The sequence below is a fragment of the Falco punctatus genome, assembly GCF_963210335.1.
Source record: "Falco punctatus genome assembly, chromosome: 9".
NCBI classification, from domain to species: domain Eukaryota; kingdom Metazoa; phylum Chordata; class Aves; order Falconiformes; family Falconidae; genus Falco; species Falco punctatus.
In genome coordinates this window covers 12,193,155-12,218,748 of record NC_137589.1, presented here as the reverse complement: position 1 = coordinate 12,218,748, position 25,594 = coordinate 12,193,155, and the positions used below count along the sequence as shown (strand labels likewise).

Genomic DNA, 25,594 nt, shown 5'->3' with positions numbered 1-25,594 from the left:
TAGATCTCTTTTTTCCTATTTCTGGCAGAACAACAAAAAATCTACCTATTAGACTACAAAGATGCTGCTCTTTGGGGGGAAAAGAAAATAATTCATAGTTGAATCCATGTTTATTTCTCTTTAATCCAAACCTCTGATTTCTGTATAATAATCTACTGTCTTTTATATAGAAAAAAATAATAAACAGCTGCAATAACTTCTAATATAAGACGACAGTCCTGAAGCTTCCAGAAATCATTATCTCTGTAGCTTCATATTTAAGAATTCAATTAAATAGTTTTGCTTGGTTTGCAACCAGGCTGGGTTGTTTTGCTACAGATGTCATCTCAGGACACGAGAACCTTGCAAGAGCTATGAATTCGACATGGCTCCTAAACTTTATTTTTAAATTTAGTATTTGCTTTATTTATTATCACCAATAGCTTTTCTTTGCTATAGATTTTTATTCAGTACCAAAATTGTGGCCCTAAAGCAGCCGGTTTATATTATGATTCCAGTGAAAAACTCTGGTGGCCGAGCAACTCTGTAATCTTAGAAGATCCCTTTAAAGATGATAAAGAAGAGCACCTGCTCCTCCATAACAGGCACAAACCACTCTTTCATACCATAATACTAGTGATTATATAGGCATTCAGCAATCCAACCAAATGCAATCCACTTTTTTTTTTTTTTTAACAGCATGAAATACAAGGCTTTTCACATATTAAAAAATGTTCAGATATGAAATGAGGCAAAAGCCTTTTAATGTTAATTAAATAGCCTAATGTTAGCAATGGCTCTGCTATTTAGCAGCTCATAGAAGCTGCAATGAAGGAAAAGGAAAAAATGTCTGAATAAATCTAATCCTAATAAATTTTACCTCCTCAGCCAAATTGTACTGTTAAACTTTCTCAACTGAAACATTTCAAAGTCTATGGGAAACTATAAATACCACCATTATATAATTTTTTAAAATATCTCCATATATATATAAAGTAATGCCTAAGCACTGCTCACTGGACTGATGAAGACTGTTAGATGCTCCAAAAAATAATTCTCCAGAGAAAAACACAGCATGGAAAGAAACATTGTAGAAATTTATGGCCATATGACATAAGAGATGTTATGAAGAAAATTATTTTTTACCTTAAATTGTAGCAAGTCTTATCAGGTAATAAAATACAGAGCTATTTAAGTGAACTGCCAAGGGAGGAAAACTTTAGACAAATGCTACACCAGGGACATCAGGTTTTGTTGCTATTTCTGTGACGTTAATACATCGATTACAACTTTTTTTCACTAATGAGCAGTAATTACCACTAATGAGCAACTGAAGCTATTTGGGTGATGCAGATAATCAATTTACTTGGCAATGCATGGTAAACTACTCTGATAGTATTGAATAGAGCTTCTTTCTGTTAATTGAAAAAAAAAAAATGAGCCCCCAATACCAACCTATATACTAATTGAAGAGAGAGAGTAAAAACTGAGTTCATGTATTTTACTGAAAACTGTACTTTACATATATTTAGAGATACTTGTTATCTCATATCCTAATTATTTTTAACTCAGCAATTATTGCACTCCATTCTGGTAAGATGAAACTATCATCCTTTTTTTTTTTATGCAAATGCTCTTTCAAAATTGGGTATTAATTTGTATGACCTTTTCAATATTTTTTGAAGAGCAGGTTGATTAACTAAAATTGTCTCTAAATATTTGACTAAAGAAAGAAGTGAATTGGCTTCGGTTGTATTAATCCCATTTTGTTTTCCCTGTGAAGATCTACTGCTTGCCTGCTTTAACAATTTTCTAGAACTGCAAGTATTTGAAGTAAATTTTAATTTGTTTTCATTTAAGTTCCTAAGACATATGTTTCATACAGTATGTAACAGAACACGGTAAACACACTGTTTCCAAAAATCAAAGCACAGAGATCCTGCAGAATCTCTTCTAGGAAGCTGAGAAACAACCAAGTGAACACAGAAAACCCATTCTTTGAAGAGGAATATACATTCCCAGCCATAGGGTTTTCCCATATTGAAAAGGAAGCAGTGCCCATAAAAACTCCTGTGGTTAACAAAGAAACGAGCGAGAAAGATCCCATCCTGCTACATCCCTGCTTCTCTCCCATCTACTGTCTTCTTTGGCCCAGTGGTAACATTCATAGCCTGCCTCAATGTCTTCTCCTGTAATAGGTTTCTGTACCTGCCAAGTGCAAGACTTGGTTTACTCCCCATGCAGATGGATATTTTAATGGCAGATGAGGAAGTCCTCTGTACAGCATCCCAGGGATAAACACCATCAGCTCCCTTTGGCCCCAGGGCACATGTCCTACCAGTGATTCCCCATCATCATGCTGCTGCTCCATCTGAGTACAGTTAGGAGGAACTTGGTGGTTGAGGAGAGAAATTTCAGTTCATAATTTAGGGAGCACTGCTTTATACTGAGGATTTCACTTAAGTAGTACTTTAGACATTATTCAGTTAAGTTCTTGACATCATGATCAATGGCATCCGATCAACCCAGTTCAGATATTTTAAACACCAGTAACTGTTTTTTTTCTAAGAGCTAAATATTTCTAAGAGTGGAAATACAATAGAGGAAGTGAGGATTTGAGATTAAAAATGGAAAACGCACACAAAAAGACAATGATGTTCTATGAAATGTTTGCTCAACTGTTGTTAATGTTAGGAGCAATTTGGACATAGTCAGTAAACACCAATCACAGCCAGGGTTAACTCTTCAGTGGGATGGTAGATATTGGTACTGCTGATATAAAGAAATGATTCAAGCTAAATATTAAATGAAAAACATGTACTCTCTAGTTTATGGTACTGTTCAGTAGTCCCAGGCTAGTGGGATCTATATTAATTCTCACAAAAATGTGTCTGGTAAAGATCACAACAGCATTTGAAGCTTTGTGGAAGGAAGAGTGGTGAGTTAAAAAGCCAGAACTAGTATTTATGTAAGTTGTCCCAAGCTGGGACACTACATTTTCAGTAAAAAAATGTAAAGCAAACAGCCTACTTTTCCTCCCCAGAAAACTTAAGATCTCAAACTTCAGTCAAGGCTTCAGGATTAGTACCTCTAACTATTAATATATAAATATATACTTATGGTGAAAGCATTTAGCCTAAATAGTTAAGATGAGCTTTTCCAGGAAGACTAATGAATGCTTCAGCTGCATTTTGCTTTAAATTAAGTGGCTAATTTATGTTGTGCTTCTTTGTTAACTGCTGCTGATGGGCAGGCACAGTGGTGTGGATGCAGAACAGCAGCAACAGATTCTGCACAATGTGATTATTCACCAGTAAATGAGACTGCGGACAGACAAATACCACTTTCACTTAAAGCTGTATTAAAGTGCCTTGTATGGGCATTTTTAGTAAAAAATGAGATGGTAGCTCCCAAAGTGATCACTGGCAGTGTATGGTTATGAATGTTAAGATTCAAAACAGAGAAGCTCTATTCAGCAGCAGAAACTCCAAATTCTGCCAATGGGCTTTTTTAAAAAAATAAGGTAACAATTTCCTTTCAAATAATTAAATCCTCTCAGATGCTACCAGGGTTCACTTCTTCCTTCACAAAGCAAACTATTCCCCTTACTGTTTGCAAGACTAAAGAAAAGTAGCCTGACTGTGTCAAAGCCACTGAGAACTTTCACAGACACACTGTTCCCAGTTATAGCTCAGACTCTTCCAGGCTGAATAAAAAGAATACATGACAGGAAATAAAATATGAAAGTGAACTTCAGGTTCTTTTCTGGTTCCTGGTTGATCAGATGAACATATTCCTATGAAAAAAATAACAAACCCGAGAGGAAAATATTGCACCCCTATTACTGGATCAGTTCTGATCTTTGATTTTAGTTGGATGTTAAAAAACCCCATACATCTGTATGTTTGCGGTGTCAAAACCACATTATCTGAATAGCACCTAACAACATGCACAATAAACTCTCTGGGGCATTGAACACAGTTACCTTGTGCTTAATGTCCTGGATTCTCACTCTGGCACCTACACACTATATAAAACAAATAAACAATTACAAAGATCTAAAACATTTGAGGAAAAGTGGCAATAAATCTGTCTCCCCACCTCAAGTTCAATGAATATTTGTCAGCATGTACTCTGCAAGTTCAGAAAAAGCTGACTAGAAGATAAAAGGTCCTGATAACCTTTAAAGCTCTACTCTATCACTGAAAAATGAAAGTTACCCACATAGGTCTCCAATGGATTAGCAGCTTCGTTGTGTGCAAGCCCTCCCCATGGCTTTTCATTATATTTCATAGTCACTTAAGCCTTTTCCTAATAAAAAGACAATGCCAAGGGTGGGATTATGAAATACTCCAAAGTTAAGTTGATAACGGTTTAATTAAATGTTGCTCACTAACAACATTTCTGGCACGACTCAGATAATAAAAGGGAAAAATGAATGCTGTAATTGCTTCTTTTGCTGCTTTTTCACAATCTTCTGAGATGCTCTTCCCATGACATTGCCTTTCAGAATGCGCTGCAGAAGATCTAGTTACATGACATGGTTGCTCAAGTCAGTTTTACACTGAGCATGAAGAAGTCACTGTGACTCTGGATTTGGCATGGAGCAGGCTCTGCATGGTCAGATTTTGTCTGCTGCTTTTTAATTAAAGCAAGAGGGGCAGGTCCTCAAAGGGAGTAAGTAAGCATAGCTCCGTTGAAGCGAGTATTTATCAAGCCTTCTCACAATGTCAACAGCAAAATCTTCTTATTAAATTCCAGCTGTACTTTCTATGGTGATGAACATATCTGTACAGAGAAGGTTCATGACACTTCTTATCAGCAAGATTCATTCACTTATTAAAGAGACTTAATAAATGCACACTTCTTTTCTGTATTTCTTTAGATGTCGCTTTATTCTTCCATGCTGCGAGTACAGTACAGTTTGTGCTCCATGCACCATGTAGCATGCTTTCACTCTACAAGTCATCAGTGATGAATAAGCAGATAAATGGTTTCCCTAGTATCTCCTTTATTATAAATTCTCCAGTGTCCTGTTTCTTATATGTTATATTCTTTCCATATGTAAACCACCTCTGATTCAACATCAGCTTGGAAATTTTACTTTGATAAGTAGTTTGGGGTCAGTGCCTTAAAATTTCCTGTTGTTGAAACAGGAAAGTTAATGATGTTCCAAAATGTGCTATCAAAATGTAACATCAACTATTTTCTGTGAAAGTTATGGAGAGGAGTGATTCACTTTACATTTTCCCTTAAAACTGGACTGCTTTTATGGCTTCGAATTCTATAACACAATAATCTTGTATGTTGAAAACCTATAAAGCCTTCTGGTAAATATTCAACATAATTATCCATTAATAAAGCCCAACAGATAATAATGATATACTTACATAGTGTTAAAACTGCAGTACAAGAGGTGTATATATATATGTAAGAGTTTTACCTTGGCAAACTGGACATCTAAATAAAAGAATGCATAGAGTCACAAAAATTAAATAAGGAAAAAAATATGACTTAGTTTTCAATAACAGAAATACCTATAAAAAGATGCACAAGTAAGAAATACTATCACATGAAAAGCAAAATTAATTAAAACTCAATATGAAACTTTGCATTTACAAGGTAACATGCAAAGCCATGAACTGCTCTGATTCAAACACTCCTACTTCACCTACAGAACAGCCAGAAAAGTATTCCTTGTGTTTGCAAATGCAGAAACTTGCAGAAATAGTTTGATGTACGACAGGTCACCATCCACACTAGAACAACGTGCATTTGTCTGCTAATCATTTAAAAAAAGGCACATTTTATTGATGTTTCCCCCCAGACTGACACTGATTTTCTGACTCAGACTGGCTGTAACACTTACTGAATTTTTTCCTCAACAAAACACCTGGCTACGCTTTTGCCATGAGGACCTTCATTACCAGACTTCACTTTTAGGGTAACAACAGGAAAAAAACTTTTTCTCTACAACAGAATCACAATGGTTCACTGGAGCACTGCTCCCTTTCCAGCTGAGTATGCTGCCTCCTGAACAGCTGAAGCGGTTTCTTGTTTTCTTGAAGAGGCGCTGAATTTTCCTGTTTTTAACTTTACCTTTCCTGCCTACATCAGCCTCTGTCTTAATCGATTTGACGTACAAACATGGGTCAACAGGAGGAATTACAGCATTTTACAACCCCCATCCATCATGCTCCATGCTGAGCAAACAACCCTGGGAAGTAATCCAGCAGATGAGGGTGTTTTTCAGACACTACTTGTCTCCTTCCTAAAAAGCAGCTATTTAGCAGTAGGTGCAGAAAGGCACAGCAGCAAAGTGAAGGGCTCAGATGTATCACATGCAGTATTTGGGACGATAGAACATTTTCATTGTATTCATAACAAATGCTCTTGGAAACACCAAGTGTAATGGTAAAAGTGTAAAATAAATTGATTTCGCTTATTTTTATAAAAGTACCCCTGTGGTTCAGAACACAGCTTCAATCGTTTTTTTATCCCTACCTAAGACAAACGAGGCAGATACCAGGGCATACACAGTCATAAAGGAGCAATCGGTGCATATTCCCTATCAGGCAGTTACGGAGATGTGTTATGCTGAGCCAGAAAGCATCTATCAGCAGTTTCACAAAAAGGCTGGCAACTCTGCCTGCGAGTGCTGAACCTACTACGACCATTAAAATACCTACCTTGTATACCTACCTATGACCTACCCTTGGAGGTACATGTGCACGTACTTTGGCATGTGTGGCAAGTGGGTGAGCAGCTCAGCTACTCAGCACAGCACTTGTGCCTCTTTAGGAATACAAGCACAGCTGCCAAAGTGTTCTTACACCACAGACTGGCAAGAGGAAGTCAGAAAGCTGCTGAGCATATGGATGTTTTGCTTCAAGGAAGGACGAGGACATAAAAAGGCACCCTGCAAAGCAGTTGGGTACTGTTATTAAGTAACTGCAAACCCTTCTACAAAGTCCTCTAAAAATCAAAAGGCATCCTTGTATCAGTAAGTTGTCTTCACCTCATCCCCCTCCATTCATAGAGAAGGAAGTAAATTTTAGGCTATGGTTGTCACAGCATGGCCAGACCTTGCAGGCACTGGAAGGATCTTACTTTCTCTAGCGATGGACTATGTACGACCAAGTTCATCTTGGGAGCTGAGGTCTTCGAATTCAACAACATTAAAATAATGAACTGCATAACGTCTTACTGGGATGGTACTTTAGATTTTTAGAGTAATAACAAACTAATTAACCAAGAATGATTAAATTTACAGTGAGAAACCATTTTCCTTGGTAGTATTTTCTAGTAGTAGACATCCTGAAATCGTTCCTTCCTGCTTTCTGTTCAGAGAACAGAAACAAGCAGCAGAGCATCCACAACACAACTGTCCATATTAATAGCATTCTTAAGGGAAGAAAAATGTACTTTCATAAATTAGTATAATTGTGCCTGGGCAAAATGGGATGTGTCATTAGATGACACACGAATACATCAGTAGGTTAGATTAGAATGACAGTACAGGGATTCTTCTGTGTGTTTGTGTATAACACATTAAAAAAAAAAGTAACTTTAATTATATGTTTGTGTAGATGCTTTAGCAAAAATAGAAGGTAGAATACGGAAACAAAAAACTCCAGAAAACAAAAGAGGAAACTATACACTAGATAGCTAGCTTAGGTATTTCCACAGACAAAACCCCCATAAGTTCAGTAATTTTCTTTTAATAACTTGGTTTCATTTTACTTGAGTTGTATTTTAGACCACGAAGCTTTTGATTTTAGAACGACTCCTCTGAGATTTTCTGTCAGGAATTAAACTTTGTTTCATCTTACATAGTCAAGTGTTTACAGTTAGCCACTTAACAAATATTCGTAAGGCGTAGGTGCATTTGCATCTTTCACTCCCCCAACAGTGTAAAAGGAAGCAGGTGCAATGATAAAAGATGCACCGTGTTACAGAAACAAAACACAATTACATTACTTCTTGAAAATTATTCTTAGAAGTGTAAGTTAGAATCTGTTGTGCTACCTAGGATACAAAAATATGGTTTTGATTTTTTTTAATCACATTATTAATTTCAGAGACAATTCAGTCAACTTGTAAATGAGAGCATGTGCCATCTGAAATAACTTTTGTTCACCAACTACACAGTTTCAAATCAGTTTGCAGCCACATATTTTATCGTACTGTGCAACAGAAATCTAACGGTTATATCGAGGAATACAGTAGAATCAAATTCTTCAAAAAGAGATTGATCTCTTAGTAATTAAGAAAGTAAAATAGTGGTCACAATTCTTTACCTGTTTCTTGCCATACTCTTTCAATGAACTCATACCCACCTGCAATTCTTTTCTGTTCTCATCTGTGCTACTGTACCAGCTCACCTTTTCATTAAACCTAGTGGAAACACTGGCTGCTAGCTGGCAGCCCCCGGCTGTGTAAGGGATTACTCTGGCCTTTGACATATCGCCCTGTATTATTCACATCTAAATGGGACAGTTCAGGTATGACCAAAGATGGCAGAGTTTTTTACCATCAAATACCTGTAAGAAAAGTTTTAAACCAACCAAACCTAACATAAAACTACAGTCATTAAAAGCATAAAGGGTTACCTTTGGTTTCCAAAGTGGAAAGATCTTCTATGATTAATTCTTTTGGGTTGCTAAATAAAAAAAGTCACACAGTTGCACTCAGACTACATAATGTATAAAAAATCTTACTGCATGATCACTTGCTGAAGAAAATGAAAAGTAACAATAATGACAATGACTATGTCCTTTTACTTTTAAGTTAAATTACAAGGAAAAAAAATCAACACATATAACAGAAAGGGACAAAACCCCCCATATTATTTTCTTCTTTTTAACTGCCTATCATTGTTAAGGGGAAAATACATTTTTTTAAAACTATTAAAATATGAAAGAATTCTTTTAAATTGACATTTCCAATCTGCAAAACTGTTCCTATTTAAGCAGCTGGAACAGATTTCACAACTTTCTTACACTCCACAAAAAAATACTCTTTTCTTAAGAGCATATTTACTTCTATAACCCACTCTTACTCACCAAAATCTATGGGACCGGGTGGATCTGCCCAAGGGTACTGAGGGAGCTGGCGGAGGAGCTTGCTAAGCCGTTCTCCATCATTTATCAGCCATCTACCTGGGGAGGTCTCAGCAGGCTGGGGGTCAGCCTGTGTGACACCCAGCTGCAAGAAGGGGTGGAAGGAGGATTCAGGCAACTACAGGCCTGTCAGCCTGGTTATGGAGCAGATTATTGAGCCCCTCACACAGCATATGCAGGACAACCAGGGGACCCGGCCCAGCCATTGCGGGGTTATGAAAGGCAGGTCCTGCCTAAGGAACCCAAACTCCTTCTATGACAAGATGGCCCAGCCAGTGTGTGAGGGAAAGGCAGTGGGTGTTGCCTGCCTGTACCTCAGTAAAGCCTTTGAGACCGTCTCCCACAGCATCTCCTGGAGAAACCGGCTGCCCATGGCTGGGACGGGTGTGCTCTGCGCTGGGCTAAAAGCCGGCTGGCGGCCGAGCCCCAGGAGCGGTGGGGGATGGAGTCACACCCCGCTGGCGGGGGGCACACGGGGTGTCCCCAGGGCTCAGCGCTGGGGCCGGCCATGGTTCATGTCGCCATGGACCATCGGGGCGAGGGACCGAGCGCTGCCCCAGCCAGTGTGCGGGTGGCACCAGCTGGGGGTGTCGATGTGCTGGGGGGCGGGGGGCTCCGCAGGGGGGGCTGGGCAGGCCGGGCCGAGGGGCCGAGGCCGCTCGTATGAGGTTCCCCAGGGCTCAGCGCCGGGCCCCGCGCCGGGGTCACCCCAGCCCCGGGCAGCTGCGGGCCTGGGGCAGAGCGGCTGGGAAGGGCCCGGCGGGGAAGGGCCTGGGGGGGCTGGCTGGCGGCCGGCTGGGCAGGAGCCCCCCGCGTGCCCAGGTGGCCCAGGAGGCCAGCGGCACCGGGCTGGTGCCCGAAACAGCGTGGCCAGCAGGCCCGGGGCAGGGACCGTCCCCCTGCGCTCGGCACCGGCGAGGCCGCCCCTGGAACGCTGTGTCCAGCTGTGGCCCCGCACGGCCAGAGGGACGCAGAGGGGCTGGAGCGTGTCCAGAGCCGGGCAGGGGCTGGGGGGGCTCAGCCTGGAGAGGAGGGGGCTCGGGGGGGCCCTTATCGCTCCCTGCAGCTGCCTGACAGGGGCTGTAGCCAGGTGGGTGTTGGTTTCTTCTGGCAAGTAACAAGTGACAGGACAAGGGGAACAGCCTCAGGTGGCACCAGGGGAGGGTTAGATTGGGTGTGAGGGGAAATTTCTTCCCTGAAAGGATGGTCAAGCACTGGAGCAGGCTGCCTGAGGAGCTATTTATAAACCATGAAGACATGGTGCTTAGGGACATGGATTAGTGTTGGGCTTGGCAGTGCTAGGTTAACAGTTGGACTTGATCCCAAAGATCTTTTCCAACCTAAATGCTTCAGTGATCCTACAAAATCTTCATCAGTTTGATATTCAAGAATCAATTGTAAGTGCTCAAAGACTATCTAGACCACATAACCTATAACGTAAATCCTCTCTCTGCCTTTTGTTAAGGGAGATGCTCAACAAACTTAGCTGCACCAGTTGATAATCATATGGAAGCTACTTTGGCAGAGCCAGGCCATGGCCATGTTTACAAAGTCTGTGGCACAGAAAGAAGAAATCAAAATGACCACAAAACTATTCAACACAGCACTTAATCTTGAAGGCATGGAAATCACACAAGTCTAAAATGATGTGAGAATTTAGGAACAATCATCAGCCTCACAACAGTAGGGTTAATGTATACTTACATTCACATTGCCAGGAAGACAGCGAAAACATCATAAAGATCTCTGATTAATAACAAAAGGCCTTTACAGAAAGGCACTATAGTTATAGAAGGAATTCAGTTATGGTTTGGATGGACTTGCTGCATAATATATTCCTTGCAATTCAAAAAAAAAAAAGCAAAAAAAAAAGCATAAGCTAACATGACCAGCATAAAAAAACAACCTTGTCACAAAAGGATACTCAAAGGCCCACCTTATACAGAGAATCGATCAGTGTAAATGACTTCAAATGTAAATATCATAGATCAAGGTAAGAACAGTACTGAATAATTATGGTAGAGGAAATGTCTGATTATCATCCGTTCATAATCCAGCTCTAACACTGAAGATCTAGATTAGTACCAGCAAATAATTGCCGCAGAATAATGCTGCATTGCATTAGCGTAGTGTAAAATTAGGGAAATAACGGAAGGATCATCCAGTTCTAAGTGCTTGAAAAAAAAAAATGTATATTTTACAGATATCTCAGTAAGAGTAAAATCCAATTTTAGGACATTTATATTTGCTCACGAATTGACTGGAACTTACACACTGCATTGTGAAACCAGTATTTTTTGTGTTATAAATTTTATTTTAATTTAGACACTACTTCTTGAGAAGAAATTTTTTCTTCCATATTTACTTCTTTGAGTAAACACACTATTAAGAAAAACACTAATTCAATCAGATCATTTTTTGTACTATTGTAGTTTTCTGCATAAGTTAATGCATTATTAATAGATACAAGAGCACATTATGAAATTATGTTTACAGTAGCTAATCCACAGTGCTAGGGCACTGCAGAGCTAAAAACCCCAAATTATTGATCTGTTAGGCTGTACAATGAACTAAAACAGATTATTAATCACTTCTGTAAAACAACATTCCTGATTTATATACCTTTTAAATTACTGTAGAAATGTGTCCCAAAATATAAAGATATCTTCTTGCTATAGTGTGGGTTTGGTGATGGGTTTGAGTTAGTATTTCTGATGACTCCCTAAAGTTGCATTACCCTTTCATTTCATCAACGGAAGGCTGAGTTACCCACCTCCTCTGTTACAAAAGCCAGAGATTACACCACCACCTTGAACACAAATAAGACAGCAAATGGTATGAATGGGGAAGTGTAATATGAAGGCATTACCGGAGTTGTTCAGCAATATCGATGCAGAATGGCAGTGATCACTCATAAGGTGATCTTAGGGTATTTTAGAAGTCAGGATTTGCATCTGCTTTATTTCAGCTACTATCATTTGATCTCACAACCTATTTCACTTGGGCTTGTAATATCTCAAGCTTATAGCCAATATGCATTCTTATCTCAGGTTAAAACCAAGTATGTTCACTTTCATGAGCATTTGCATATTTTCATGAGCATATCTGTGCAACATAACTCTGAATCTTCCAATATTCTCATGCTGGGAGTCAGATCATTGACCTAGAAGACCCAGGTTATATTGTCGTCTTACCCATTTTGAGACATTTTATAACCTCTTGTGTTTGTTTCTTAGGTTAGTGCAGTGCACCCATCCTTGCCCCCTGTTTTGTTTGAGAAGTGACTGGCTCTTTAGGTGCTACCAGAAGTACATAATGAAATAATAATCATAATTAATAAGCAAACCACCTTTTTATAGGCATCTTACTTTATGCAAAGTGTTCTAAAAAGAAGTTTGGAGAAAATGTTAAACGATGTAGGAAAGGGAAGTTGTGCCTAAAAGGAGATCCTTAGTCTTTTCTTCCTGTTGCTGATAGCATCAGCATAGAAACATGAGAAAAGAAAGAGTAGTCTATTAACTTCACTTGGTTTTATTGAGTCGCTTATTCACTGCCACCATTCATGATAGAAATGGAATAGATGCATCTCAGTGTAGAGGAATGACTGCATAAAACACCTTACGCAAAACATGTTAATAACACTACAGTCATATTTGCTATGTAAATATTCACTAAACCACAAAGATGAGTAAGATATGAAAATAAATACTATCTAAAAAGGCATTTTAATTATTCTAAAAGTTATTAAAATTCTCTTACAGTTCCATTAAATCAATATAGACAATGTTAGAAAGGAAACAGAATAAAAGGAAACAATAGATTTTCAACTCTGAGGGATGAGTCAATCCTGACTGTTAATCTACCTTTCATGATTATGCTCCTGATTTGGTCTATTGCAAAAGTGTAAGTCTATCAATAAAAGCACTTATGGAATAAAATGTATTTTTGCTTAAAACTAGGCCTGTGCTTTAAATACCTTTCCAACTTTTATTTGATGGCATTCTCTAAAGTTTATAACTCTTTTACTAAGGATCTTTGAAGATGAGACTGCATTGTTGAAGCTGTTTCAAACAGTTTCTAATTCTGTTGTGCCAAGAGAGGTACAAAAGGTCTTTAAAGAATATGGATAACCTGATGGTGAATCCTACTATTCCTAGCACTTCTGTGACTGAATTGTGTTAAATGGTCTTATATCAGGAATCACAGCAGATTACATACCGTATTACTGTAAACTGACTGTCAAGATTGTTAAACTGCTTTGCTTCTCTATGTGGCCATTAGAAATTTCAATACTTCCACTTAATTCTTTACATTTTTGCCTAAATACTGAATTTAATGTGAAATCAGATACTAAGTGAGAAATTCTCTATATCACAAGCCTATACTACATGGGCAAAGACATCTAAAATACAGTAACCTCACAGTTTTAAGTTATGATGATCTAACCTAAAAAAATGTCCTGCAGCTCATTAATTATAAAACCTGCTTTTGCATAAAGCTGGTAAAATATTATACTGTAGGTCTGGAAAATTAAAAAGCCACAGAGGAAGATTTACTTTAGAATTATATCACACACTTTTTCTAGTAGTAAAATGGCAGAAATAAATAAGGACTAGTGTAGTTTGGACAGGGCAGGAAAAGAAGGACTATCAAAACTAAGACTGAATACTTTTTTACCAACCAGAAGCACAGCATTCTAAGTAAGCAGATAATTAAATATCAGTAAGCAATTTTTTGCCTGAAATATAAATTATCAAGCAGCAGAAAATACATAATTCAAGAATATTTCTGCACAAATGATAAATTAAAATGAGACATTTTAACTAGATGTAAGGAAAATCTTTTACCATTAGGACAGTCAAGCACTGGAACAGGTTGCCTAGAGAAGTCACATAGTCCCTGGTTTTTAAAGACTAAGCTGGATAAAGCCCTGAGCAACCTGGTGGCACATGAGCTGACCCTACTTTGAGCATCAGGTTGGACTAGAGACCTTCAGGTCTTCAGATTCCACCCTGAATTATTCAGTGGTTCTGCAACTTCCATTCCAGAAATACTTTTTAAGTAAACAGGAAAACTCACAGGCACACCAACTAATGCTCTAGAGGACAGAAGTTTTAGAGAAGTGGGGAACAAAAATAAGAAAGTACATGAGGGAGATAAATAGGTGGCATAAACCAAAAGGAATATATTTTTTTTTTAATTACCACCTCTTTAATGCTAAAAAGGGAATAAGTATCAAGTAATATTCTCAGATAATAGATTAAGAATTAGAGAAAAAAAGATTTGTATGCTAGTAAATAATATATAATAGCTAGTAAATAATATATTACAGAACAGGAGCCACTTCAAACACATTGCACACGGAGGTCAGTGCATAAAGACAGAGACAGCAAAGAGGAAAAGGATACTCTAAATTATTTTAACAAGTGTGTAGATCCTTGCACTGCAGTGCTCCTCACAAATAACTAAAAGACAGTTGGGACCTTGGAGATAAACACGAGGTCACAAAAAGAACTCTGAAAAAACTGAAGGCTAGCATTTATTATTGAATTCTAAAAGAGGTTTTAGACTCTAGCTAAAAGAAATAAAATAAGTTCTGAATAATAGATGCAGGTGTTCATATATGGACTTATGAATAATTCAGAAAATTTAACATTACAGACTTTTGGTAAAGGAAAAAAAAAGATAACATTAACAGCAGACGTAATAGCAATACCAAAATAATCGGGGAACAAGAGATGGCTGCAACAGAGCCGTGCCAAACAATGAAAAATAGAAGGAAAAACAGCTAAAGGAAGTAAATAGCTAAAAAGCAATTCTTTCAAGAGCAGTGACACAAGAGTAATGACAGTGAGGGTCAGATTCCTTTGAGCAGCAGAAGACCTTGCAAGCAGGTCTATCAGCACAGCTGTGCTACCAACACAAGCATCAATATTTTTTAGAACACTGAGAGCAAAAGAATGAAGGATAAGATGAAGATATCAAAGAGACTGAGCAAGCAATAAAGATGACAAAAGGATAAATTGAACGATTGATGGTACACACCTTGATACTATAAAGAATAAGGAGTACAGAATGGGAAAAACACAGTAATGTTACATCATGGGATGTATTTATGAGAAGATAATTCCAAGACAAGTAAATCATATACTGGTATTTTCATGAATTTTTATTAGTGTACTGAAAGAAGGAATGCAACAAATTCAAATTGAAGCTTTAAATTTATAAAATAATGAGGGAAACTGAGGACTTGGCAGGGGGCAGGGAATGGGCTTCTTAAAAAGTTAACTGTTTCCCCACCACATTCTTCCAGCACCAAAAAGAGGAACAGACTATGTCCCCATTTTTGCTCCACAGGTTAGAGGGTAAACTAGTACCACCAGAATCCAGGACACGGGTTAGACATGCAGTAAGGTATGTGGAACACATTTCAATCCTATATTTACAAGCAAGTTTGTCACACTAAGGGTTACAGCTGCAAACTTAAAGGTGATTCTGCATTTTCTTTGCACAAGGACCGTTAGATCAACACTGCACATGAATAGGCAGACTGAACAGGATGATTAATGAACTGATTCATGGCCTACAGATGCTAAAGAACATAAAGGTATTGAGGCAACGGAACGATAAAAATAGCTGACACATGAATACTACCAAGTACTAAAAGATATAGAAAAAATTAAAAATTACTTGAAAAAGCAAGCCAATGGCATTACACTACTCACCCTTTGAACAGAACACCACCTGCCATAGAAGTTGAATAAAGCAGCACTGATGGCAAGGCATGCACCTGAATTGTCTTTCAGATGTCCTCTATCCACATCAACTGCATCACAGTCAATTAAGAAACTTTGACCCAACAGTGAGAAGTAAGATACTGCCCTTCCAGAGTAGTTCTCACAAATCACTAGTTGTATTTGGCAAACCATTCACATGTAAGAGAATTTCCATATTTTTGTTGAGGTTCTCATGAGGACCTGGAGCAAAATCATGAGTAGAACATGTATCTTAAAATAAGTAAACTTGGGGAAAAACCCCCATGAATGGCTGTTTAACTTCAAAGAAACGGCATAACTTAAGTACATTCTCCTTTTCTCTCCAGTGCACCATTAGGACACTTTTTGGAATAAATTAATTTAAAATGGCTCGATATGTTTTCGTAGGATTTTTATAGCATTCACTCACCTTTTCCCACTGATGGTCAGCCATCTTATTTCAAGACAAGATTTACTACTAAATGAAAGAATGAGATGTTCTGGTACTACCTTACCTTGAAAAAAGACTGCTCATCAGTCAAGAGAAACTTTAAAAGCACACTAGAGAGATTTCCAAGAAAAAAACCCAACAAACAAACTGAAATAAAACAACTACTTGTTTTGGTATTTTTGTCTTCATCATTCATTAAATGAACAGTTAACTGAGGACAATTCCCTGCTTTTGTCTTCAGCACATTACCCAAACTACAGAAGTACAAAGAAACCATGCAGCAAAATTAACATAAGTCACACTGCTATTCTCACTGAGTCAGGTTATTGACTAGAATTTTAAAAAGTCTTTTTTTTTTTTTTTTTTTTTAATCATACAAATTCTAACAATACACTACCTAAAACTATTGATAGCTTGGCAATTTTAAACGTCTATCCTGTCAGTCCATTGTAATGTATACAATTTCCAGCGCAGCTGACTATATCCAGTGCATAGACTCTTACCTTGCAGACTCAAAGAAAAACATGGCATAAAGACCTCTAAACTTTTCTCATCAGAAGTAAATCATCCTTATCCTGAAAACAAATTTAAATTACTTGAATGGGAGTAACAAGCACAGTGTAGAATAAATACAGAAAACAAAGTAGCTGGTATTTTTCATTAATATCCCATGCAAGTGTATATTACAGTGATAAATGCTTATTTTTGTTTTTCTAAAGCTGATTAACTGTATTAACGCTGCTGTATTCATTTTCCAAGCATTCATATTTTATAAACTGGGCAAGTTAGTGTATATTGCAACTCCCATTTTTCAAATGCTTTATCACTTCTGGATACAGGAGGGGACATTACAATTATAAACGAGTAAAACTTCAGTGTCTGCATGTCATGCTCTCCATTAAAGCTAAACAGAGCAGTTGCGATGCTTACAACTGATTTTTATTTACTCCTGTAAACAACACCACAAAAACAGAGAAAGTTACATTGATCAGTAAATTTATGAAACTAATATAAAAGGAAAGTCTGCAGGGGTACAGAAAGAAGACAAGAATGAAGTAGGCACAAAAAAGAAAGGGTAGGAAGAACAATGGAAGTTCAAGAGAGCAAAGGAAGATACTCTTAGCTTTGCACAACTACACAGAATTACTTATACATACTAGGTTTTGCAACTATCGTTGAGGGATTTATCTGATTTTCAGTTTTAGATGATTTGGACCCAATCATTGAAAAGGACAAGCTCACTGAATCCAGTCACACACCTGATCTTGATTTCAAGTTCTGTAGATTATATTAGAAATAATAGAAAGTATATTGAAATACCCATTGAATTCTGTGTGTTTGTCAGAATTCTAAATAAGCAAGGCAGAAGTAACTGTTATTAAGTTCAAAACTGCAGTTCTCAAAATTTCCAGTCAACTAACGCACTGAAAAGACCCAGAGTTTTTGTAGGCATCAGTTTTAATTATTCTTGGCTTGCACAGTCTTTACAGGACTGAAGGACTTGGTGCTTATCTCATGCAGACTGGCAAGAAGGCTGCAAGTGTAGCTGGCTACCGCACACGACGGTGGCAAGGCTTAAGCAGGGCAGCATTCAGCACTGCAGTATGAAAATTCTTCAGTCGATTTAATTCCATGTTCCCTTCATGATATAAAAGCTTGTACTTTTGGAGACTAAGGTCATCGTTTCAATGACGAAAACCACAATGTATGGGAAACTGCTAATGGAAGTATCAATGCTCCTAATTGTAAATACACTGCTTCTCTCTCACATCTGTCTCCTCTACAGACTCCTTGGTCTAATTAATTTTTTCTAATTCCTCTCACTCTGTTATTTTGAGTGGATTTTATATATTTTTTTCACTGTCAAATAGCGAAGACCCTAAATCGATTCAGTTAATTCTGCTAAGAACTTCAATACTGTCACATTTTATGCTCCTTCATTACCAGATTACTATTCTGTATTTCCATCTTGATTTTACTTTCTATTTGAATGTGAAATGCAAAATTACCAAGAGACCTGAAAGAATAACCACAGAGTAATACTACATTACAACGAAGTTTACTTGCTAATGTAGGTATGGAGTAGTACATAATTAACTTAGCACAGAAACAGAAAAGGATCATATTAATTCAGATGAGAATTACTGGGTCACTGAGACAATAAATATAACCACAGTGACTAAACTGCATGAACATGATCCAAACGGTGTTTGAAAATCCTGAATCCATACTAAATGAAAATACCTCACGGCGATTAATTTTACCATTCAAAGATGAGAAGTCAGCACTGGTAAACCAAAAAGCTTGTCTCTCATCTGCATGCAACAGTTTGCAATTCTGTGATTATTTAAACTGTTGTTAAGAACTGAGCACATAAGAGTAATACACGCACACTAACACAAACTACTTGTTTTTTTTCCCCCCTCCTTTTCTGCACTCAGGCTGGTTTCCCAGATAACTGCCGGGCTGTCTAGTCAGAAGCAAATACTGATAGATACCCTGGGTAACTGGACAAACAGTATTTTTCAGCACAGACAGGTTAGTTTTGAAATGGGGATAAACTGAAGTTAATGGGGACAGGAAATGAAACCATTTTCAATTATCATAAAAATAACTTTATTAAAAACAATCAGCCCGAGTAGGAATAATATCTCTGCTCTTCTCCACATGCCAATATCCTACAGCATCTGCAAAAGAAAAGAAAAAGAAGTACATGAAAAAATATTTTAGTGCTTTACATAGCGCATTGTCAATTTTTCCACGCTGCTTACCCTTCTCCTCTGCTTCCAGCAATTACTGGCAGGACACTGTCTCTACTCATTCTAGGCATAGAGGACACAGAAAGATTTAGTTCACTGTCAGAAACGTCAATTTTTCTATACAACCATAATATACATTACAAGCGCACCACTGTCATGGAACATTTATTGTGATACTTACCTTCTTCTTGCTGAATCCTTGCATCATTTATTGAATGAGACTTGACATCTACATAACACCTCCAAGTAGGAAAGGACAAAGTAACACTGATTCACCATGACTATGTAAATATGGCACATCTTGGGCACTTGGAGCTGCTTCTCCTGTGGCAAGATAACTTCAGTACACAGAAAACAACCTTCTACTGAAAAAAGAACCTCACCCTAGTAGCCTAATAATGGATTCCCAAGCTCTCATGGGTATGTCTGGATTGTACTTACTACTATGAAGCTCTTCCCAGGTCCCCTCTCAACTGGAAATACAATGTCTCACTGGCACGTCTTCCAGCAGCTGTCTCTACCATCACCTTTGACATGCAGGTCTTGCCTTTTTTTTTGTTCATCTAGGCTTGTTTCAGTAGCGTACAATATATACAAATCACCATCTACATATTTTTGCATCTGGTTAAACTGCAACTGAGCCCAAACAAGGCCAAGAGTGAAGTCTCAACAATGCAAGTCACCTAATCGCATTAGCATATCCTTGTGGTGTCATTTTTAACAGTTCCTCACACCCAGCAGAGCATTTAACTAAATACCCCATTCAAAATGCAGGTTACAAGACTGACTGGTTGTAAGGCCGTATTTATATAGACAGCTGTCTGTTCCATGTTGGTGCTATCCAGTTACCTGTATTTCATGATAAAAAGTGTTTACCTCAGAGATACACCAGCCACAGAGGAACCTAGGGCACATGCCTAATTCCAGACCAGAATGTACACATTATGTGCATACATACAGACATAATACAGCGAAGCCCCTCTGTGTGCAGAGGGAATGCTGTGTCCTCAGTTGAAGACCAGCCTCGAAGGATGCATCCTTTCTCCCTCAGGTGACAATACAGCATGAATGTTCTTGTAACCAGCACCATGCAGAAGAGGTTTGTACCTGGCACTAGGAGTTAAATGGAAACTTACCCAGAGGCTTGTATACAATATCCGCTTTTAAGGCTTCACAAATTCTCTCTTCTAATCCACAGAAAAGACTTTGACGTTACCACCTGATCAGCACATAAGGATGCACAGTACACATTCACATTGGAAGTGACAGACTAATGGTTATATGTAGCATTACTGATGACATACACCCACTTTTACAGACTGATAGCCTGCTTAATGCAACCAGCACCTCCTCCCAACCCAGCTCCCAGCAAAACAGAGAAACCTGAACCAATTCTGGGTTTCTAAATGTCAACATGCTGTGCTGTCTGTTGTTGGGGTTTTGGTTTTTTTTCTTTTTACTTTCTTTAAGTTTCAACACAAACGGTTAGTAACTTCAGTTAGAGAAAACAGAAGAAAGTAAACACCGAGGAAGGTCACCAGAGCAAGTTACATACATTAATATTATCTATTTCATCCACACAGTTCACAGCATTACTAATTTGACAAAGCACTACAGGCAATTAACAGCATACATTAGTTAACTACATGGTAAATCTTAGTCTTGCCTTTTAAAAAGAATGCAAGTTAATCCAACCCAGTTCAGTGCCAATACAGCTAATGCAGTTAATTCACAAAAATGACATACCAAGAAAAGTAAAGATGGTAGCATGGAACCAAGACAGTAGCTAGGTCACAAAACACCTAGGGATAAACCTCTCCCTCCCATGAAAGCAAACCCAAACCATAACCCCCAAACTGTTGACGCTAAGTTGTTGTAAGGCAGCCTGCAACATGTTCACCAGGTGCATGCTGACTTTTGTTTATGAGGTATGTTTTCTTCAGCAGGTACAACCATTGGCAGAGCTTCCTCCAGCCCCTGAGGAACCTCTCCTTCATCCATTACTCTCATAGCACATAGGCTTCAACTGTTTCTATAAAACTCTGTCTTCTAGTGCTCATGTCTCTTTTCTCTAGAAGTGATAAATGACTTCTTCCCAGCTAAAAGAATCCCATGTAAAATGCTGGAGATCTAAAGCCATTTCATGCCTCAGGATACTATTGTTATTTTGTAGCATACTTAAAAAGGACAGGTATTTCAAAACACAGAAAGAAAGACAAGGTCCCAAGAGCAAAGCCTTTACAAAATTTGAAAAGGTTACATCAGAAGGTGGTAATGAAAAGTTGGGGAAGGATGAAGACCAAAGGGATTCAAGGAGTGATGACATCAATAGTAGTAAACATTACAAGTATCAATTCCTATCAGAATACCCCCCTCTTAGTTCTTCAGGAATTCACTGAAGGAATACAGATGAAATATTTTAAATGCTTATGATTAACAAAGATATAATTATTATACAGGTATGCTTTGATAGTACTGGGGGATGATTGTGATCAGAATCTCTAATAATAGATTTTGTGTAAACAGGCGCATAAAAACAGTCATTGTGCCATATTGGCAGAGAAGGCTCTACTGCTTTATACTTTAAAAAAGGAATACAGAGGAAATTGAACTTTCTTTTTTAAACACAGGTACGTTAGAATACATACATTCTTTTCTTTGCTCAAGTAACTGAACATTCATTCTCTCTTCCAGTGAGGACAGAAGCATTACAGGGTTTTGTAACAGATAAGAGCTGCTAAACGGTAACTAAGGCTAGGACCATCCATGCAAACACTAGTTATTTATTTTCATTGTCTGTTTGCTGCTACAAGACATTGAGTTTCAGAGGACAGCTCACCAGCTGCACATTTTGTGAGCTGTACAGGAACTAATGAACTTTGCCTTTTTATTTCTTTGCAAACAGGAAAAATACTAAAATTCTTGCAGTCTTGCTGATACTGCCCATTAGCAACAACAAATTTTATGGTTTGGAAAAATCAAAATGCCTCTGTCACAGTGCATGACACAAGGTCACAGAGTCAATTTAGTTAACTGAATCATGTGTTCTCGGAGTCTTAGGCATACAAGTGTCTTATCACAATGAGGAGGCACTATGAATCAGCACAGTGAAAATAAAGCATGCACCATCTTCTCCAATATTAACCACTGCTCGAAGTACAGAAAACCGAGTACACTTCACATTTTAGTCATTGCAAGGCGATATATAGATTTTAAAAGGGTCCCATTCTTGAGCTACTTTATTGGTCTGCTCAATTAAATGTTATTTAATGATTCACCACTTACAAGGGTACTATATATCATTCATAGTCCATTGGCTTCAGTAAAGCTTCTTCTGATTTTTCCAGAAAAGATAACTAGTTATAAGGAACAATATTGATTTCCTGTGTAAGGCCCAAATATCAGCAAGCTAAAAGTAGCGATTAAATATAGCAGCTGCTGTATTATTTTTGCAGTTCACGCATGGGGAGATTCAGGTTACCACATCGTAATTGTTTACACCATTGATACTGGTTTAACTGCTAAGCAGCCTAAGGATGAGGACTATTTCATGTAATGACTGTATTTCCATAAAAACTATAGTGACTTGCCTGTTGCGCTTTCTTGGGGCATTTTATTTTCAACTGTATCCATCATAAATTACTGTTGCAGAATAAAAAAAGACAAAGATTCTGGATCGTTAGACTAGGTGAATTGCTGAAATATTCATGTTTGTTCATGTATTGTAGCAGATTATTCAATATCTGCTCATCTTCACATTTCATCCCTGAACACAGCTTAACTCTACTCATTCTCCATGTGAGAAACGAGTAAAACTGATGACTCCTTGTCTCTGGCACTGATTCTTTACCCAGAACACTTATTTCCAAAGATCACACTCAGGCTTTTGCATCAACTTGTACCTGGCAGTTAAAGCAACGATCTCACTCTGCAGCTGGGACCACATGTACGAGGTCAGTCTCCACAACTCAGCTTTCAACTGCTACCTGTTGCACCAAAGTAAGTAACCTGGTCAGCTATGTTGGCTCTCAGAGGTACTTGTCTTCACCAAATTTGCCATCAGACAAAAATAAACCATTCAGTCCTACGTGTGGTTAACCATTTGGGTCAAAAAATGATAATAAACTGTAGAAACTCATATCCCCATGCTATCAAATGCTAAGAATACATCCATTTTCTCATTGAATAAAAACTGATTCTTTCAATCTCTTTTTTTACAAACTCACTGCCTCACATGATTATGACCAACAGCCAGCCTGCTTTCCATTGACATGAAACTGTTAATACAAGTAGATTTTCAGTTTGTAGGAACACCGTGATAACACTTACCTTTGTGTTGGAAATTTAAATAAAATCGCATGCATCATCGCTGGTGAGACAGTGGGAAGCATGCAGATGTGCACCAATCCAGACCAGGTGCATTGCACCCCTGCGCGAGCTGTACACTATTATCCCATGCACAGCCCTGCTCTATTACAAGGAACCAGGGAGCACAGGCAAGAAGGCAGCGAAATCTGCACCCTCTTGCAAGGAAGAAATTGTTTCTGTATTACACACTACCAAGAGATTCCCCAGAGAGCGGAGGAATCTAAATGCAGAAAGCCTGACAAGAATTACTGTACCTGAGAATCTAAGGCACAAAGAGATTAAAATACATTGCCCAAAGCCTTTCCGGAAGATCACATCGGAGATGGAAATTGAATCTAGCTCTCACAAGTGCGTATTAAACACAAGATTTTTTTTTTACTTTTTTTTTTCTTTGAGGTACTAGAAGGCGTAAAGCATTTTCTTATCACCAGAAATTTCATAAAGCTTGGCCACTCTGATCACAATACTTAAATCTACATTTTTAAGGACATAGTGTCTCTTGAACACATACTTGGCTTTCATTTAATTCAAGAGAAGCTGCACATGCATACATCAGAACTGTACATTAACTGTTACATTTGTAACACTTGAAAACAGATATGCCACATTAATATGCTTGCATTTATCTCTGCAATTCATACAAGGAAACAGATACTGCAAACCAAAACTGGCAACAATTATAAAGTCTCACGTATTCATGTTTGGGAAGGCACAATATTGAGTATCGTATGGAACAGAAATAAACCTAATGATATCCAAAAGAAAAGGGGGTGTGAGAACATGAGAGCAGCTAACACAACAATGTGGTAGAGAAACTGAATGCATAACAATGTGTTCTGCGTGTGAGAGCTACAGGTCTGGCGGGAAGCAGATTTCAACAGGTAATGGCAAAGCAATGTACACAGCCTCTGACTACCGACCTCTGGAACTGGCTGCCGCAGGAGATGGTGGGGAAAGACAGTATCAGTGGTTCACAAAAGGATACATAAATTTTTGGACAACAGATCCTTAACAGGACAGTGAAAGGACTGCCTGGGTAGGTATATACACTCCAATGATTCCTGAGAGTCTAGCAAAAAAAATGACTAGGCTCATCTACTTTCCTTGGCAAAGGTACACTAAGCGGGATGTGTAGTTGCTGTACCTTTCATCTGTCTCTTGGGGCACCTCTATAGACAGATGTTCCTATCCACATGAGATTTTAGCCTTATCTACTGTGGAAGGAGTTCAACCTTCCTGGGAATCCAGGCTTACATGGTTTTCAAGCAAAATTTCTGGAAGACAATGATGGAAATGGAATTCATAGGACAACTCAGCCCACAAATGCAATGAAAACATTGTGTTCTCTGGATCATGTACAAACAAGGCTAAGCTCTGCCACATCTATATGTTGTTATTTCTTGTAACTGGAAAAATACTCTTCCCATAATCGCAATTTTCTACAGTACAGAAGTAAACTCATGGGAGAGGCTTTGCATGAGTAGCCCTAATTTGATGAGTAAATTGTCACCTGATCTCCCTGCATACAGGGTGGGGGTTTGTACTTTGCTATGTGTGCAGTAATGATTCCATATGTGGCTACATTTCCTAAGAAATTCTTCAAAAAGATTGGGGGAGGGTTTAAGTAGCAAAAGCATTTCACTTTTGCATATTAATCTGGAACTGGCTTTTTTATAGCCCACAGAAAAACACCTCAAGCCTCATTTTAGACTGCTGTCATAATATTTTCAGGCTTGAGACATAAGATTTCATTAATTTCTACACCATCAAGATCTGTTCCAATATTAAGACAATCAGAAAGCTACTGATATGAGACTACTCTGAGCCAATACTTCAAGAGTTGGCATTACTTCAAGCCTTAAAGAGATCTGGGGGGGGGGGGAGGGGATAGAAAAAAAAGGAAACGAAAATGTTCATAGTTAAAATAATTGACCTTTGCCTCCTGGGTAACACTTTCCTGCTTCCTATGGAAAGACTCACTCTAAGAATCCTATATATATTCTTTATCCTGTCTCCTTTATGTAATTGCTTGTCCTTCAATTCATATTCCTCAAGACTGCTATTTAAAATTTAAATTAAGCAGTGAAACTGGGATACATGTAGAGCCTTTAAAGTAACCATTTCCCAGTTGCTCTTGTCCAGTAAGTCTGTGAAAACACT

At 38.2% G+C, this 25,594-nt stretch overlaps 1 protein-coding gene across 11 annotated transcripts in view; it reads right to left on the bottom strand.

Annotated features, from left to right (window-relative positions):
* The window catches only part of NRG3 (neuregulin 3), a 428,187-nt gene that overhangs the window by 53,195 nt on the left and 349,398 nt on the right, over nucleotides 1-25,594 (bottom strand). For 3 of the 11 annotated variants that reach the window (XR_013930538.1, XR_013930541.1, XR_013930543.1), the window contains exons 3-4: nucleotides 19,079-20,285; nucleotides 10,106-18,994 (exon numbers count right to left, since the gene is read on the bottom strand). The exons of 4 other annotated variants lie outside the window; for them this stretch is intronic. The gene's annotated coding sequence lies outside the window, so the exon portion shown is untranslated. Of the gene's footprint in view, nucleotides 1-10,105; nucleotides 18,995-19,078; nucleotides 23,053-25,594 lie in introns of those variants that run through there. 4 more of the 11 variants (XR_013930539.1, XR_013930542.1, XR_013930537.1 and 1 more) reach the window with 3 other exon arrangements.